We start from the raw sequence: 19,367 nt of genomic DNA, 5'->3' as shown, positions 1-19,367 counted from the left end.
AGAGGTCTGTTGGCTCCTGTATTGAGTAGTTTATCTGGATGGGTCGTTGTTAGCAATCTCAGAGCCGTTATAGTTAGTTAGTTGATGGTGGGGCTGGGCCTGCCTACCCACAGGACTTGTAGATTTCATTTTCTTCTAACATTAGTTAATATTTTTGTTTTGGGGGTGGTGTGTGTGTGTGTGTGTGTGTGTGTGTGTGTGTGTGTGTGTGTGTGTGTGGTATGTGTTGAGACAGAGTCTCTATAGTCCCTCAGACTCAATGTAATTCTCCTACCTCAGCCTCCTAAACACTAAGATTACATAAGAAATCCAGGAGTCGCTGGAAAATGATCTTAATCCCTTCCCCAGGACAGTGCCTCCAGTGACCCAAGGATGTCCCATGAAACTCTGTCCCTAGATTCCCATCAGTTCACAGCACACCACCCTGGGGACTCAACTTCTAACACGGATCCACATTTATTTTTATTTTATGTATTTTGCCTGAGTGCACCACATGTCCACAATGCCCACTGAGGCTAGAAGAAAGCACTGGATCCCTTGGAACTGAAGTTAAAGATGGTTGTGAGCTGCCATGTGAGTGTTGAGATTCAAACCCCGGTCCTCTGGAAGAGCAACCTGTGCTCTTAACTGCTGAGCCATCTCTCTAGTCCAGGGTCTTAACTTTTGAGTCTTACCCCTCCCTACCTATAAGTCACTTGACTTCTCTTTAGCCTTGGTGTCTGTTCTCTGTCCACAAGGATGGCAGTGCCTTCCTTGTGAAAGGTAGGCAGTAAAAGATGAAATAAATAATTCAGGGAGGGCTCCTGGCACGGTGCCTGGCCTGCAGGGAACACCAGAGAGCCGTGCAGAGAGAGCTAACTGTGCTCTCAATTCCTTGGATGGCGTCCTTGAGGACTTGCTCTCCATTGTTTTGACTGCTGTTGTTCTGAAGCGCTGAATGTCTTCAGGCAAAATTGACATCCTTTGTGGTTCACCCCAGGGAGACTAGGAGCCGGGTGGTATTCAGACAGTCATACGGACATGCCAGGTTTCTCACCAATAATGAGAAAGGTGGCCTGTGTCTGTCAGACACACTGCCAGGAGGGACGCAATGTGAGGCTCACTTTCTTTTTTGGTTTTTCGAGACAGGGTTTCTCTGTGTAGCTTTGCGCCTTTCCTGGAACTCACTCTGTAGCCCAGGCTGGCCTGGAACTCACAGAGATGGAGGCTCACTTTCAAAGAAGTGTTTTGTCCACACCCTTCCACACAGAAGCGGCAGAAAGAGTCGGAGGAGAGCTGTGGAGCCGCTGACTCTCTAGCAGGACTCTGTTCAGACCTTCCCATTTATTTGGTTGGAATTGGATTTTTGCATTGTGATGTTAGATTTTCAAAAACCTTATACTGTGGGCCAACAAGATAGCTCATCTGATAAAGGTGCTTGCTGCCAGTTGCCATGACCTGAGTTTGATCCCTGGGACCCACGTGATGGAAGAAGAGAACCAACTCCTACACATTGCCTCCTGACCTCCACACGTGTCCTCATGTGCACACACACATAAACCTAAATTAATAAATGTAATGAAAGAAACCAATTTATAAGAATTCACAACTTAAAAAAACAAAAAATCTAATGTTATAGCACACATGTGGGGATAGAACTAATGTTCAGTTTCGATATGAATTAATAACTGCTCTATGAAGCTAGTTGTGTGAGTGTACACCTTTAATCCAAGCACTGGAGAGGCAGAGGCAGGTGGATCTCTGTGAGCTGGAGGCCAGTCTGGTCTATGTCTATGTAGTGAATTTCAGGACAGCCAGGGCTACATAGTGAGACCCTGTCTCAAAAAACCCAAACCAAAACAACAACAACAAAAACTTCTCTAAGAAGTAAAATTGACCAAAAACTAAAGAAAAGAGACCCCAAAGCAACTTCCAGGACTCTGGGGCGAGGTGGGGGGGGGGAGACCCTAAAATGAATAATTCTTGCTAGATCCAGAAACGTGAATAAAAACTTTGATAAACACGATGAAATCCACAGGTTGCTGTTGGTAGGTGGCAATGGCCTTTGCCATCAATATTGCAGGACTACCCTTTCCCTGAAACAAAAATATTTTTTTTTTTTGCATCTCAGGCAACAGAAACGGTGAACAAAGTGTTCATTTAGTTTATGCAAGAAACTGAAAATATGAAAGATTTTCCTTACATGGACACAGGGAGCGGCCGGGGCCCAGAGGAAAGTGGACTGTGTCTGCCTGCCCCAGACACTCATCCCCCCAGTGAGTGAGCACTCCAGCATCTAACTTTGCTGCTTTCACTTTTGATTAGTTAGAGCTTCCGTCCGTCCGTGTGGGTATTTGAATACTAGTCTTTCCTGTGGCTCCTTTTCAAAGGATTCAAAGCAGTTTAAAAATACACAATGTTCAGAGATCTGACCAAGCTCTAATGTGAAGTACTTGTTTGGGGACTTAAAAAATGAATCTATCAAACAGATTTGAAAGTCTAAACTCTTACGGTGTCTTGAAAATGATGGTTGGATAAACAAGAAGAGAAAAGGGGTCCACTTAGTCACAGTCATCATGCTTTTAGTAGCACCCGTGGTGGCAAACAGTTCGGTTTTGTAAAAACAGAAGAGCGACAATTCTTTATTTAATGTTAAACAGGAAACCGAAAGCAATCTGTAGCACTGGGGTGAGTTCGCAAGGAACCTGCTATCTATCAGTGCTGGAAAAAGCCGGCAGACATTTCATCTGTTTGCTTAAGATGATAATGTCTTCGTGAAAATCTTAACCTAAACATGACCGCTGGAATCAGGGTCTGTATCGGAAGGTTTCGAGGCCAACCCGTTCGCTCCAGAACCAAAGGAAATTTAGAAGCAAACTGCAAAGCTCTCCAAGAGTGGAGCAGTCACTTGTGTTTCGTCTTTGTGTGGGGCTGTCACGTATCCAACATGTGCGTATGAATATTCTTTCTGAAGACCTGGGCTTCATTTTAAGGTCAGCCTTCAATTTCTAGAGAATATAATTTGCTGTTATTTTTAGGGCTTCATGATTGCTGGTAATAACTAATGAAAAAAAAAAGCAGAGAAATAAATGTGTAACAGCTGTGTCTGCTTAACTTGATTAAAGGCAGTAAAAAAAAAAAAGTAAACAGAAGACTAATGTGAGAGTAGACAACAGGGACTAGTGTCCCTGTCATTGTGGAAAGTCTTACAGACATAACTTGCTGCACGTCGCAAGGCCGGCCGGGTCTGTGTTTAAAGTTTACTCTACTGTTTGCCTTGAGTGGGATCAGTGTTGTAGTGAATAATTTATAGCCAGCATGAATGAGCTCATTAGTCACCTTTTCAGACTTTAAATGAGTTTTGTGGTTGTCATTACTCGGGCCTTCTGTTCAGCCGCCGAGCAAAATGACAGCTTGGCAGTTGGATGCCTTGTCGTCGGGGGCCGCCCGTTCCCCTTCAGGTCTGTGCTGGCTTTTTGTGTTTCTAGAAATCTTGCTTTTCTTGCTTTTGTGCTGGGCCAGGAACTCTCACATTTCAGGGCCTTATTTGAAGGCTCAAAGAGAAGTTTTGGGGGAATTAAAAAAAAAGTGTTTTGGTGGTATCTGCTACAGATAGTGAAATGGATGAAAGGAATATCTCTCTCTCTCTCTCTCTCTCTCTCTCTCTCTCTCTCTCTCTCTCTCTCTCTCTCTCTCTCTCTGTGTGTTTATTCAGCAACTATTATATAGTATTCCCTTTGTGTTTGATGTGATAGTTGAGTTCTTCAAAAGCAGAGTAAACAGGGGAATGTTGTGTAGCGGTTGAGTTGGGCTCTCGTCTGGCAGACACATTTTAGGTAGGGGTTATGGTTGGAGTTTGGGGAGACAGGGGTTGTGTTTTTCCAATTCTGAATATGAAGGTGGTCTGGATAAAGAACCTCGGTCCACAGCAAAGCGACTGTGTTGGATAAGCAGGGGTAATTGAACCTGTATTGTTCCTACCAAGGGGTTGACCAGAAGACCTTTCCAGATCCCAACTAAGGAGCTGAGGAGATGGATCAATCATAAAATGCTTGAAAGCGTGAAGACCTGAGTTTGGATCTCCAGCACTGGGATAAAAAGTTGGGTGAGGCAACATATGTCTGTTATTCCAGTTCTGGGGAGGCAACTGCAGGCAGATCCCTGGAGATTATTACCCTGCCAGCCAGGCTGAATTGGTGAGCTCCAGGAATCAGTAGAGACCATATCCTAAAGAACAAGGTGCAGCATGACTGAGGAAACACACACACACACACACACACACACACACACACACACAGATCCCAGGCAACATAGAGGTCCAGGAGGATCGACAGTGACCATGGCTTTTTTCCCCAGCACACATTGATAAGAGAAAATGAACCATGGAGGCTGCCTCCTTCCTGTGCCATTGGAGATATGCCTGGGAGGTTGGCGTGTGTGCAAGCCTATGTATGCCAGTGGTAGGTGGGGTTTTGAATCAAATATCACAGGGCCATTTATCTCCATTTGAGCTTGGTCTAGGCAGCATCCATGAGCTCTGATGTTCACTTACTCCCAGACTTGGACTCCACCCTGACCCCAGAACACTGTGATATGCACACCTTGGTCCTTGGGTGGCCCCCTGTCGGCCAAGTACCTAGACCTCCGTTCTGAACACTTTTTGACGTTTGCTCTGAGCAACAGGCACTAGTGGCTGCCATGAGCAGTGTGGGCAGCACCCCTTCCCAGGATCCATACTGTTGGATAGCTGACGCAGCACTGTGTTGAGGCACACAGGAAGGATGCTCAGTGTGTTCCTCTTTGGAAGGAATGCCAACTTAAAAAAGGATGCCTAGTTGTTTGGAGGGCAAATCTTTGAAACCAGTCACGGTCACATGGCTTGGAGTACAGAGATGTGAGGTGCTGTTGAATGCACCCCCCCCCCACACACACACACAGTGAGCAGTCTGTGTGGTTACTTCCTTTCCAGCCTCTACCTGCTGAGATGAGGTGCACACCTGCTGTCATGCCTCACAGCTTATGGGCACCTTTTGCTTGCACTGAGTCACAAGGTTAAAGGGAAGGTTGTGGGTGGCTCAGTGGTAGAACACTTGCCTAGCATCCATCAGGCTCTGAGTGCAAATCCCAGCCCCGCCAACTGAAAAAAAAAAAAAAATCTTAGAGGTATATAATAGCGAAGAAGATAGCTCATTCAGGATGACATGAATGTTATCCTCAGGACCCCCACTCCCACCCTCTTTAAAGCTGGATGTAGTGGCACCACCTGCTAGCAATCCCAGTGGTGGTGAGGTAGAGACAGGAGAATCCCCAGGGCTTGCAGGCCAGCCAGTTTAGCTTACTTGGCAGGCTAGTGAGAGACCCTGCCTCAAAAAATGGTGTCTGATACCTAAGGAACAGACTGTCCTTTGACCTCCGCATGCATGTATACACATGTGATACCCTCCCCCGACACACACATGCACACAGAGGCACAAGAGGCCATATTTGAGAGGCAGCAGAGGGTTCAAAACAGAAAGTATTAGTGAGCTTGACCTTGCAGCAGAGACGGCAGGTTTGGATGTCGTAACAATCTGGGGAAGTCACTGGTCTCTGGAAGGAACTTTGTACTGTGGGGAAATATGTTTGCCAATAATTGAAGCTATGTGCCGTTTCTGAGGAAATTCACCTGCTTTAGTGTTTTTGCTTTCTCTCATATCCCTTTGTAAAAGGAAGACAGGAGACGGCATGGCACGTCTTGGTGGTGGCCAGGCTTGGGAGCGAACCATTGAAACCATGTGCTCACCAGGGAGAATCGCAAAGGCACCCATGAATGCCAGAGGAGGGAGGGTCTGTGGGGCGGCTACCCTACAGTACCAACCCTACAGTTCTTCAGAGTTTTCTTGAGTGAGAGCAGCAGGAAATATTAGATAGAAGGATTTAGAGTGTAGAGATAAATAGAAAATACTGGATAGCCTCGAGAGGACCTGGAACCTATTCCAGTGGGCCCTGGCTGTCTCTGCCCCAGAGTATTTATAGAAATGCCAAGGAATGGAGCAAAAGACCTCCCCCCAGCACAGCCAAGTGCAGACCATCTCAGACACCTGCACTCAGGCCCATGGTCTTAATCATCCTCTATGTGGCCCTGCTGGGTAAAGCCACGAAGAACCCGAAAATGGGCTCCCACAAGGGTCGATGAGGCTGTTTGTCTTGGTGGAGTTAGTAGTTGAGTGGCTAGAGACATGGATAGAGTGGAGTTTGCTTTTTGCCAAGGGAAGTGATTGAAATTTCTGAGTACACTGCGCTACGTGCAGTCTGCTTGACATTTGGTATCTGGTTTATTTATTTACTTTTAAAAAAGATTTATTTATTTATTGTACATGTGTGTATGGTTCAGTGTATATATTTGCGCTATGGGCATACAGGTGCCCACAGAGGTCAGAAGAAGGGCATTGGATCCCCTGGAACTAGAGTGACGGATAGTTGTGAGCCATCCTGGGTGCTGGGACCTGAACCTGGATCCTCTGTGAGAGCATCAAGTGCTCTTAGCCACTGAGCCATCTCTCCTGCCCCTGTTGATTTGGGGTGTGTGTGTGTGTGTGTGTGTGTGTGCGTGTGTGTGTGACAAACATACCATCCTGTATCAACAGGTGAGCTTTTTTTTTTTTCTTGTTTCGCAAGTACTGCCTTTTCTGATTAAAAGTCCCCTTGTCAGTGGTGGTACACACCTTTAATCCCAGCACTCTGAGACAGGCAGATCTCTGCGATTTCAGAGCCAGCCTGGTCTACAGAGCAAATTCCAGGACAGCCACGGCTACAGAGAAACCCTGTCTCAAAAAGTCCCCTTATTGTTCTTCCTTTGTGTCCTCATCACGAGTTTTCCCTCTGTGCCTTCCTGCATAGCTGCTGTCCCCTTCATGTCCCTGCCCCCTAGGAAGGTCACTGAGAACAAGCTAGGTAGTCTGAGTTTCTCTGATGGATCAGAATTCTGAGGTCTTTATTGGTTCCCACACATCACTTATGAGCTGTGTGACCTTGGGTAGGTGGCCAAACCTTTCTGGGACTTCATTTAGAAAATGAAATCTATAGCTCCTCATAGGATTGATGTGAGACTAAAATTTTGGGGGTTGGGAGGGTGTTTTCGAGACAGGGTTTCTCTGTGTAACATTCTTGGCTATCCTGGAACTCACTTTGTAGACCAGGTTGTCCTTGAACTCTCAGAGATCTGCCTGTCTCTGAGTGCTGGGATTGGCTAGACTTTTTGTCCCTGTGATTAATCCCTGATTTATTTAAAATACATTTTTTTTCGTGTTTTTTCGAGACAGGGTTTCTCTGTGTAGTTCTGGTGCCTGTCCTGGATCTTGCTCTGTAGCGCAGGCTGGCCTCGAACTCACAGAGATCCGCCTGGCTCTGCCACCCAAGTGCTGGGATCAAAGGCAGCCACCACCGCCCGGCCTTTAAAATACAATTTAAGATTAAGAAAACTTTACTTTGGCTTGCAATTAATTGGAAAGCTTCAGTCCATGGTTTTCTGGCTACAGAGCAGAGCTTCTAATATCATGGTGGCCAGGAAGTAGAGAGAGATAGGAAAGAGGAAAAAGACAAGATGTGTTCTGATTCCTAGAGTTTCTACCACCTACCCTCAAAACAGTGCCACCAGCTGGGACCATAGTTCCACACATGAACCTACGGCACATTCCTGTACCAAAGATACCAGTCTTCGGCTACCATCTGGCACTGGCTAGGCGCTACATAAATGAGCGATGGTTGAAGACAGTTGCCATTGGTAGAGTCTCTACTTGTGAATTCGCCCACTTCTCAAACCGGGTTGGTAACCCCCAAGTTAATAGTTGGGTGTGCTTGCTCCTGGTCATCCTCAGATACATGTAGCACCGTGAACAGCCTGAGTTGTCTGGTGTGCCTGTCCCTAGCTGAGGAATGAGGTGACATCCAAACAGTGTCCTTCCTGTTTGTGGTCCATCTAGTATCACAGTTTTGGCATTTTTGTATTTTTTGGTTGGTGATTTTGCTGTTTAAAATGGTGCCCAGAGGGGCTGAAGTGCTGTGTGGAGGGTGAGCTGGCTGTGATGTGTCTGTCATACTGAGAAGTGTGCTGACTAAGCTCCTGTCAGTGTGCCTCCTGGAGTCTTTGACCTGGAGCTTGGTGCTCCTCAACTCTTACGCAGTCACTCTTAGTGCTTCTTTAAATGGGAACACAAACGAGGCCACGTGGTGATGGAGATATTGAGACCAGAGCTTGCAGGCCCCTAACCATTGCCCCAGGAACAACGGTCAGGTGTTTGTGGTTCTTTATACATCGTCATGTTCACAAAGAGGAGGATGGACCATAGATAAATGTGGCCCCCAACCTCAAGACTGACAGGCTCCTGCAGGGCATGCCCTCCGTTGTAGGCAGTGTCCCAGCAGGGTAGGAGGAGCCACTCTCCTAGTCCTTTGGTGTACTTCAGCTCACACAGGGCTCCCTAGGTTTGGGGGATGGAGGCGAGTAACACATCTCATCTCTGGTAACAACAACCATTGTAGAAGAGTCCTGCAAGTAGATGTTACACCCCCCACTCCCCCCACGTGGTTGACATATTGTGCACCCCAATAAACTTATCTGGGGGTCAGAGAACAGAACAGCCACTGTCTTAAACATAGGTTTAGGCAGTTGGTAGCACACGCCACTAATCCTAGCATTCAGGAGGCAGAGATCTGTCTGGATCTCTGAGTTCAAAGCCACACTAGAAACAGCCAGGCATGGTGACTCACGCCTTTAATCCCAGGAAGTGATGGCAGGAAGCAGAAAGGTATATAAGGCCTGAGGACCAGGAACTAGAGGTCTTGTTAAGCTTTTAAAAACTTTTAGCAGCAGTTAAGCTGAGATCCATTCAGATGAGGACTCAGAGGCTTCCAGTCTGAGGAAACAAGATCAGCTGAGGAATTGGCGAGGGGAGGTAGCTGTGGCTTGTTCTGCTTCTCTGATCTTTCAGCGTTCACCCCAATATCTGGCTCCCGTGTTTTTTTTTTTTTTTTTTATTAATAAGACTTTTTAAGATTCGTGTTGCACCCCCACCCCCACCCTCAACAAATGCACAGGTGTTTGGGACTCTTGTGTCTTCACAGAGAAAGTTTGCTACTCAACGGGCTTCACCAGAGCCTTGGAGGGTGACAGACTTCCTATCTCAGAATATAGGACTTATAATACGGAGCAATTCCATTGGTTCCTAGTGCTAGCTTTTAAAGTGGGAATATTTTGTTACCCTCGCTTGCCCCCATTGAAAAGCTCACGAAATACTTTAATTTTGTAGAAAGCTTTGCCAATATATTTACACCCCTCAACTCTTACATTATGAACTGTTGGTAAATTGTTTTATACAGAATGTGAAACTCATTAAATCCTTTAAAAACTGTTTAAAACTACCTGACAAATGAAAATATGAGGGGGCAAAGTGGCCACGGGGCTGGGCTGGCTTATGGCTTAATAATATGTCTCCAGCCTCTTATCTCCACAATTTTAAGTTTTCACGATTCTTTTCTATTCTTTTTTGGTTTTTCAAGACAGGGTTTCTCTGTGTAGCCTTGGCTGCATCCTGGAACCTGCTCTGTAGACCAGGCTAGTCCCGAACTCACAGAGGTCCACCTGCCTCTCTGATGGGATTAAAGGCGTGCACCACCACCGCTAGGCAGTTTTCCTGATTTTTTAAACAATGTCTTTGAAAACACTTTCAGATGCACTGTGGGGAGCCTTTGCTGGAGACCTCCTGGCATAAATGTTGCATGTACATCCCAGAGTCCAGCTGCTCTGACTCCTGCTTTTCTGGAATTTATTGCCTCAGGGATCAGGAAGTCTGGTGGAATGGAAATACCCAGGAGACATCCCTATCAGCTGGCAATCTAGGATCCATGGCAAGGTTCAGCAAACACATTTGAATTCTTTTTTTTTTTAAGGTGGACCCTCCATGCAGTTGTTTGAGGCCGCCTTCCCATCCACACATGTGCCCCTGTTTACACTTTTAAGTGAGTCCATCTGACAGATGAGCTGTTACAGTTGCTATAATGTGTGTTTCTCTGACTCCAGTTGAGCCCCTTCATGGGGATGGTACCAGTTTTGTTTTTCTTCTTTGATTAGGATGAGGTTTTTTTTTTTTTTTTTTTTTTTGGTTTTTCGAGACAGGGTTTCTCTGTGTAGCTTTGCGCCTGTCCTGGAACTCACTTGGTAGCCCAGGCTGGCCTCGAACTCACAGAGATCCGCCTGGCTCTGCCTCCCGAGTGCTGGGATTAAAGGCGTGCGCCACCACCGCCCGGCGAGTTTTTTTTTTTTAAGTTATGAGAAAGTTGCAAATTAAATACATTGAACCAGGTGTCGTGGTACATAACTATAATCCCAGCCCTTGGTTTTTTGTTTTTGTTTTTGTTTTTCAAGACAGGGTTTCTCTGTGTAGCTTTGAGCCTTTCCTGGAACTAACTTGGTAGTCCAGGCTGGCCTCGAACTCACAGAGATCCGCCTGGCTGTACCTCCCAAGTGCTGGGACTAAAGGCATGCACCACCACCGCCCGGCTAATCCCAGCCCTTGGGAGACTGAGGCAGAAGGATCATGAATCTTAGGCCAGTCTAGGCTATATGCCAGACCTGGTATTTAAAAAGAAAGTGTGCTCACATGCAATATTTATATATTTGCAAATATAAATATCACCTCCCCCCTTTGTTACAAAGCTCGTGGAGCCATAACCTCCCTATGTTGTTCAGAATGACCTTTAACCCCTGATCTTTCTGCCTTCACTTCTAGAGTGCTGGGATTATAGGCACGCACCATCACACCCAGTTCCCTCTTTTTATATATGGCAAATATTTACTCTTTTCTTTTGTCTTTTACAGTCCATGATACAGCATACAAATTATAATTTGTTATGCAAATATGTCAGCGTGCAAACTAAATCTTTCCTTTGATTTATTTACTTAACCAAAATCCTGTACTACATACCTGGGTTCCATTATCCGTTCCTTACAAATATTAATTCATTTAATCATCATCACAATTCAATGAGAGGCTGCTACAGATTGGATGCTGGGCATCCCCCAAAGGCTCGTGTATTACAGCTTGGTCCCGAGGGTGGTCATACTATTGGAAGGTGGAGCCTTGTGGGAGGTCTGGGTCATTGGAGGCATGTCTTGAAGAGGATTGTGGGGTCTTGTGACCTTCCACTTTCTCTTTAGCTTCCAGTCGTGAGGTGGTAACTTTGTCCCAGCACGTACACTTGCCATGATGTGTACCTCACCACAGGCTCAAAACAACATGGCCACTGATAGGAGCCTCCAAAACTATGAGCCAAAAAACGCATTTTTTTCCTCTTTATAAGTTAGTCATGTCAGGCATTCTGTAATAGTGACCCAAAGCTGGCTAATGTAATTAGTTATTATAATCCCATTTCCCCTTTAGATAGTATTATTAATTATTATTATTATTTGTATGTATGATACTGGTGTGTGTGTGTGTGTGTGTGTGTGTGTGTGTGTGTGTGTGTGTGTGTGTGGTGGTCAGAGGACAAACACCTACTCACCTACTTCTCTCCTATCACTGTGTATTCTGAGGATCTGACATGGGTTCTCAGGCTTACATGGGAACTTGTCCTGGAACTCACTCTGTGTAGACCAGGCTGGCCTTGAACTCACAGACCCACCTGCCTCTGCCTCCTGAGTGCTGGGATTAAAGGTGTGCACCACCACCACCTGGCTCCATTCCTTCTTTTTTAAGATAAGGGAACTAGGTAGAGGGAAAGACGTTCTGTCCCTTGCCTGGCGTCATCTCGCTGGTAAGTCCTACCGTGTGTCTGTTTGGCTGCACTGTTCTGGTTTTGGCATTCGGCTTGGTGTGTTTGTGTATTTATGATTGCTTCATATATGCTCTCCAGTGAGCTGTAGGACGGCTCAGGAGCTAGGAGCACTGGCTGCTCTTGCAGAGGACCCAGGTTTGGTTCTCAGCGCTCACATGGCAGCTCACAACCACCCACAACTCCAGTTGCAGGGGATCCAAGGCCGCCTTCTGAACTCCAAAGGTACCAAGCACACAGGTGATACCAAGACATGTGCAGGCATAACACCCATGTATATAAAGTAAAATAATAAAAGAAAAAAAAACTATATATAAGATAATGTTCCCCAGGTCTCCTCCTGTCCTTTATGGTTGGTGCCACATTGATTTTTCCTGGGATCTCTTATAAAGTGAATCCCCGTGGGCTGAATGAACTGACTAAGCCTGGTTTCTAGACCATGGGTTTACTGCTTTGTTTATGGTTACAGAGGAGCTGAGAGGTTTTAGACTCCCATTTTGCCTCTAGCAGGTGACTTCATAGGCTCAGGGTTGGCAGGGGAGCCTGAGCTAATGAATCTCACTCCACCCATCAGCTGTACTTTCCCTTGTTCCGCACCCCAACTTTCTGCCTCAACTTAGCACCCTGGCCTACTCCCTGCTGGAGAAATACTCAGCAGCCTTTCCCAGGCTCCGCCCTCGGGCTTCTGCCTGGTAAACACATGAAGGAAGGCAGAGGAGTTGACAGATGGTGACCAAGCCTTCCATTTCACCTAGGAACTTCCAGGCCTCCCAGCGGAGGGTCTCTCTCTACTCTACAGAAGGGACAACGTGGGATTTTTATTTTATTTTATTTTATTTTTTTTTGGCAATCATAAACAGCATACTCATGTGTTATGGCCAAGACATGACTAAGGGATTGTCTTTACCTGTGCCTTTCTCATACTCATAGGACAAACCTTCCTGGCCTTTTGGTGACTTTTATTACCCCCCCCCCCCTCCAGTCAATAGATTCTTCTGGAATTCAGCAAATCTCACAGTATGGTTCTAAAAGTATGATTCTTAAGCCTGGAGTGCTTTTTAGGTATGCAAAATGTCAGTTCTATCCTAGACCTCTGGAACCAGACAGGGAGCACTGCTCCGACAGGAAGCATAGAACACTACAAATGTAGTGGTTATTCCTTCTAGAAAAGAGAAAACACAAGTATAAAAGAATCGCAAAATCAAAAATAACTAGTTCTCAGAGGAACCACTAACTTAGTATTTTTCCCCTAATTAAAAGAAAAAAAGACTTATGCCCTTCGTGTGCCTGTGCGTATGGCAGAGTGTATGCATGTATACCATGTGTACAGATAGATGCCCGTGGAGGCTGCAAGAGGGCACTGGATCCCCTGGAACTAGAATTCCATTGTGTGCTGCCTGATGAGGTGCTAGGAACTGAACCCCAGACTTCTGCAAGAGCAGACGTACCCCAGCTGCTGAGCCATCTCCCCAGCCCTCTTCCCGAGTCTGTAAAACACATTTTTACGAAGTTGTCTGTCTTCCCTGGGTTTGTTTTTGGTGCTGGGGGTGGGACCCGGGGCTTGCATGTATGTTAACCTGTGCTGCAACAGGGAGCTGCGCTCTCAGCTCCTGCTCTGCCTTCTGTGTGCATGCATGGTGGCCGTGATTTCGCTGTCTGCCAGCTTCTGCTTTTCTGTGTTCTTCTTCCCGCTCCAAAACTTCGTGTTGTATCCAACACCCCATTCCTCTTTGGAATCCCATTTCTCCGATAACTCAACTTCTGGGTTGTAAAACCCCTAGCCAGTTTCTTGCTCTGAGGACAAAGTGTGAAGGACACACTCACACTGGTATTCTATGAGCTTTGTTATGAGGCTTCCACACCTATTTCCTAATATATAAACCCTGGAGGAACAAGACTTTGGCCCCCTGGCACTTAGCACAATGCTCCGTAAATATTTGTTCAACAAACAAGGGCATTTTGAATACAATCAAGTCATACTGGATAAATCTGTTTGCATCTTTTACGACTCCTGCCTGGAGTAGAGGTTGTCAGCAATCATTCAATGGGGGCTTTTTTCTTTTTTTGGTTTTTCCGAGGCAGGATCTCTCTGTGTAGGCCTGGCTGTCCTGGAACTCCCTCTGTAGACCAGGCTGGGCTCGAACTCAGAGATCTGCCTGCTTCTGCCTCCCGAGTGTTGGGATCAAAGACGTGCACCACCACCGCCCGGCTGTGGGTACTTTCTTGATGTATATGCTAGGATCCTGTCTAAGGATATTGGGACTTATAAGGAGTGGCTTCCCAGGTGATTATTATTATTATTATTTTTTTTTTTTGGTTTTTCGAGACAGGGTTTTTCTGTGTAGCTTTGCGCCTTTCCTGGAACTCACTCTGTAGCCCAGGCTGGCCTCGAACTCACAGAGATCCACCTGCCTCTGCCTCTCAAGTGCTGTGCCACCACTGCCTGGCCCCAGGTGATTCTTTTTTTTTTTTTTTTTTTTGGTTTTTCGAGACAGGGTTTTTCTGTGTAGCTTTGCGCCTTTTCCTGGAACTCACTTGGTAGCCCAGGCTGGCCTCGAACTCACAGAGATCCGCCTGGCTCTGCCTCCCGAGTGCTGGGATTAAAGGCGTGCGCCACCACCGCCCGGCTCCCAGGTGATTCTTAAGGACTTCTCCAGGCAAACAACTCCTCAGGTCTCCCCCATCTTGGCAGGTCAAACTTCAACCATACTTATGAGAGCTCCTCTTTAACAAAGTTATCTACCCTCCTTTCCCCAAGTATCAGATACTCTACCACATGCTTTGCCTCTCCTCTGTGTGTGTGTGGGGCGGGGGCGGGGAGGACACGTTACTCAGTCAGATTGTCAGATTATTTCCCGGAGAATTTAAACTGGATAACAGAATGCTTGAGACAGTCTGCAGGTGGTGGGTGTGAGAAATCAGAATGCTTCATGGGTGTGTGACCTTCACAAGCCAACCTGCAGGGAGTACAGTGGAGTATACTGGAGAGGAACAAGAAATACCTTGTACCAGAGGGAGGGAGAAGAAAGAGAAATTGCCTGCTCCCCTCCCCCACCCCACCCCCAGTTCCACGCAGCCAGCTGCTCTGACCGCCCTGGGCTCCCTCTTGTGTGTCCTTTTTACTAGAAGCAGTTAATTGCAGGTATGCTGGACCAGAGGGCCATCTTTCCGGGCTGCCTCAGGTCTTTGCACCTAAGCAAGGTGTCCCTTGTATCTACTTAATTGCTGTGAGGGAGACTATCAACTGTTCTGTTAAGAACCATGAAGGAGGAACTGAGGCCCACACTGACTGGGGCTGGCAGTTCTAGAACGTAGGTCTTTTGGTACACCAGCCCGTGTTCAGAAGAGGTACAGAGTGGTCTTCTCCTCAAGTCCCCATTCAGAAAAGAAATGTTTTCCCAAGTGAGTTCTAGGTCATAGATAGGATTCTGCTGGCAAATAGTTTTATGAAACAATCGTTTCAATGATTTGACCTGCCTGAGATTTCTTGGCATCCAAGATATAAAGGTATATTTGGAGAACACATGAGGAAAATTGAGCATGAGACTATTCCTAAAGTAATTTGGCCCCTGGACGATAATGTCAAGGATACATGTCCCAGAGCCAGGGATCTGTGGAATCACAGTTGGAAGAGGGCACACCAGGTTCTCTCTGGCTTACAACAAAGGTCTGGTTGGGTCTGTTTTCAATCCACAGCAGGCAGACCTGTGGCCCTTGCACGTCAGATAAGGTCTGCTCTCTTTAGGAGAGCACCATCTGACATCTCTTGGCACATCTGTAATGGAAAAGGGAAATTAAAAAATCAAGTCATGGGGCTAAAGAGATGGCTCAGTGGTAGATGGCTCAGTGGTTAAGAGCACTGGCTGCTCTTCCAGAGGTCCTGAGTTCAATTCCCAGCAACCACAAGGTGGCTCACAGCCATCTAAGAGTGGGACCTGATGCCCTCTTCTGGCATGCAGGCATACATGCAGACAGAGCACTCACAGATTAAAAAAAAAAAAAAACAAAACACATAAATAAATACAATTTGCTAGACGGTAGTCTTTAATCCCAGCACTTGGGAGGGAGAGGCTCTCTGTGAGTTCAAGGCCAGTCTGGTCTACAGAATGAGTTACAGGACAGCCAGAGCTACACAGAGAAACACTGTCTCGACCCCCCCCCCCCTTCAAAAAAAAAAGCCATACTCGATAAATCTGTTTGTTGTGCTTTTTACATCTCCTGCCTGAATTAGAGGTTATAGGACACCATCTAAGGATATCAGGATTAGGAGTGCCTTCCCAGGTGGTTCTCATGAACTTCCACAGACAAGCAACTCAGGTTTGTGAATGTAAGAAACCAAAGACCCTCAGAGGGAAAGAAAAGAAAGGCAAAGCAGGCCTACTAAAGGCAGCTTGCCTCACTCACCGTACTCCACCCCCCATTGATGGCTTCTTAGAGCCTAAACTAGTTACGTTTGCTTAAATTTTTGTTTGTGTGGCATGACCAGCTTCCACACTAGGAGGCTAACAGTTGGCACCGAGTTTTAAGAATGAGCCGGTTTGGACATCATCACCTTGGACTCACATCCTGCTCTTTGGGTACAGAAGAAGGGCTGGAGAGAAAATAATGTGCTGTGCCCACTTCATGTAAAGAGATGCCTGGCTAGGGTGTGAGAGGGCTTGGGGGCTAGTACAACTTCCCGGAGGTCAGTCCTAACCCCATTCCTCTGGTGGAGATCACACACTGTCTATTGGAGGAGTGGGACCTGCCCTAGCAGTGCCGCAGGTGACTGACCTTCTCTTTCTTGTCCTGGCTGTGGTTACCAGGACTGGCCCTTAGAATCACTGGTGTTGAGACTCCAGAGATGATCTAATATGTCTGCCACGGGGTACCTTCTGCTTAGTCACATTATGGGCTCAATAACATCGGAGGTGGGGCCGGATGACCTCAGGCTACCTTGGACTTGCTTCTCTGAGTCTTCTAGTTGCTGGCCAAGTAGTGAAGTCTCAGTGAGTCTGAATCACTGAAGGTTCCCTGCTACCTACCTAATCTTGAAGTTTAGTTAAGTGGGGGATGGAATCTCAGCTTGATTGGGTTTTCTTATTATTTATTTATTCTTTTGAAACAAAAACTTCTCAGGAGCACGTGGTATTTCTTTCACCTTTCTCCCTTCCTGTCCCTGGTCTGGTTAGGTTAAAGGTTACTTCTCGGCTGGAGGGTTTTCAGCCCAGATCACACAGATCGCTCTTGCTAGCTGTCCACTGTTCAGGTGGGCGTGGGGGGATGGCTTTGGGCTTCTCTTTGTAGAACCTGCTCGCCTAGCTACCTGGGAGTGGTGAGCAATCTCTATTTTTATTTATGTCACCAGCAGGGTGTCCTGTTGGACTCTGCTTTCATCCTCTCCAAAGGCAGCCAGGCTGGTGTGCCTTTAGCAGTGGGTGGCCATTCTCTGGAAGTGCTTGGAGACTGGGAGAAGTGGCTGCGCCATTCCCGGGGGTGGGGGGTGGCTGGGTGGGTGGGTGTTTGCAAATTATCATTTAATTTATTATGTTCAAAGTGTACAGGAGGGGAGACTTGTTTTCCTTCCAGATGTAGAAGTCTCCTTAGCACAGCCCATCGGGGAGAACCTATTGACGTTGTATTTGGGGTGCACCTCTCCCTCCCTGGTGGCGGCCATCCTCCCGCCCTCCACAGCCAAGGCAACCTAGGCTGGAGGCTGGGGATCAATTTTTCGTCCCCGGCAGGAGGTGCATGGTGGAAGAGGACTGGAGCCGCCCCGGGAGTGCTGCCGTAGTAGTTGGAGAGAAGTGCAAGCCTCTCTCCTCACCCTCAGAAGCCTCGCTCGCGTCGTAATTCTTTTTATTTTTACTTTCGAGCCTTGTAAGGCAGGCGGCCGGGGTAAAAGCGCTGCGGCGACACGTTGCCAGCTGCGCAGCACCGCTCCTGTGGCCTGAAGCAGGGGAGGGGGCCAGCCACGCGCCACCTGCCCGGCTCCCCTCCGTCCCAGGGTGCTGCCGAGGAGCCCAGGGGCCCAGCCTGGCCGAAGGGCCTCCCTGAGGGCCCGCGCCGCAGCCCGGGGTCGCCCGGCCCACGTTTTCCGTCTCTCCCGCTCCCTCCGCCCCTCCCTCCCCGCGCTTCCCCTCCTCCTGCCTGGTCATGTGTCGCCTTTTTTTGTTTGCAGTGGAAACAATTTCTCGCCGCTCGGCGCGCCCCGGCCCCGACGCGCCGCAGCGGAGGCGAGCGGGAGGCGGGACGGGGCGTGGAGAGCGGCGGGGCCGGCGGGAGGACGCGGCGCCCGGGGACGCTCGCTCGGGGCCCATGCCGCGCCGCCCCCCGCACCCCTGCCGTCCGCACCCGCGGCCGCCCCCCGCCGCCCGCCCAGGGCTCGAGCGTCCGCAGCGGGGCCCCGAGCGATGCCCGCTGGGCGCCCGCGAAACTTTGTCGGCTGCACGGAAGGCAGCGGTGGCCCCGCGCCGCGCTTGGCCAGGTGAGTCCGCGCCCGCGCCCTCCCGCGCCACCCGGGCTAGGGTCCTCGCTGGAGAGCCGTCGTGGTGGCCCGCAGCGGTCAGGGACTGGTCTCACTGTGCGGCGGGCAGGCTAAGCTGGACCCGGAGTCGGGGGACCCCCAGCCCTGAGCCTGGAAGTTGCCCGACCAGGAGTTTCCTGCTCCGAAGAGCTGGCGGTTTCTCGTGCCTCGGTTTCCCCACAGACCCGGAGAGCGACAGAGTTGGTATTGTCTGCAGAGCAGGCATCCCTAGCAATCCGGGTCCGTCAGAGGGTGCAGATCAACTGGAGACCCCAAGACCGCGAACAGGCGCCTAACAAAGATCCCCTCCCTAACCGAGCACGCTCAGAACCGACCGCGAGCATCCCGAGACCCGCGGGGCCCTACTCCTCTGTACCCCGATTCTTTGCAAGCCTTTCTGGGTGCCCATGTGAGTTGGGGGGGCAGTGGGCGCTTATTGATTTGTTTTTAGGCTCGCCACGCTGCGGCCAATAAAAGGTTTATGACATCTGACCGGCAGTGAAGGTATGCGAGCTCCCAATTGCCCTGTGTACGCGTAGAAGAGCAGTTTTCTCGTTGCCTGGCAACGCCGCTGATTGACGCCGGGTACAGCCAATCGCTGCTCCCTTTGGTCCCCTTGAAATGTTTTTGACAAGTACAGTAAAAGGGAGTGGAGCGCGTGCGTGTATGCGCGCGCAAGGAGGGGGAGGTTCCCGGTCCCCCAAACTTGAGCCTGCTCAGCTTCGATTGAGGAAGATTTCTCAACTTTTGAAAAAGTTCATCACTAGCATCTCTTCAGACCTGGTCCATAATGGCACTGTCAGTTATTTGAGATGGTCTGCTAGTAGCGAAAAAATATAAGCTTTCCTGCTCCGTTTTGCTGCGTTGAAAGAAAGAAAGGAAGATAAAACACAGGAAGTCATAAAAAAAACAAAACAAAACAAAAGGAGGGTGTGTGAGACGTAACCAATAGCTTGAAAATTTTAAGGCGGTCACTGGATAACTATTCAAAGTGACGTTGTTAGCAGCGGATTAAGAACGTTTGCTTGACTGCAGGCTCACACTTTCCTAGCCCTCCACCCCTCTAAAAGAAGAA

General features: G+C 48.2%; 1 protein-coding gene across 15 annotated transcripts in view; it reads left to right on the top strand.

Moving 5' to 3' along the window:
• Foxn3 (forkhead box N3) overlaps positions 1-19,367 on the top strand; it is a 401,288-nt gene that overhangs the window by 160,988 nt on the left and 220,933 nt on the right. The window contains exon 1 of one of the 15 annotated variants that reach the window (XM_052738750.1): positions 18,126-18,253. The exons of 12 other annotated variants lie outside the window; for them this stretch is intronic. The gene's annotated coding sequence lies outside the window, so the exon portion shown is untranslated. Of the gene's footprint in view, positions 1-18,125; positions 18,254-18,682; positions 18,702-19,367 lie in introns of those variants that run through there. 2 more of the 15 variants (XM_052738749.1, XM_052738752.1) reach the window with 2 other exon arrangements.

This window comes from Peromyscus californicus, unplaced genomic scaffold (genome assembly GCF_007827085.1).
Source record: "Peromyscus californicus insignis strain IS unplaced genomic scaffold, ASM782708v3 Scaffold_15__1_contigs__length_86483966, whole genome shotgun sequence".
In the NCBI taxonomy this organism is placed as follows: Eukaryota; Metazoa; Chordata; class Mammalia; order Rodentia; family Cricetidae; genus Peromyscus; species Peromyscus californicus.
Note: the sequence above shows the minus strand (reverse complement) of the source record. Positions and strands in the feature narration are given on the sequence as shown.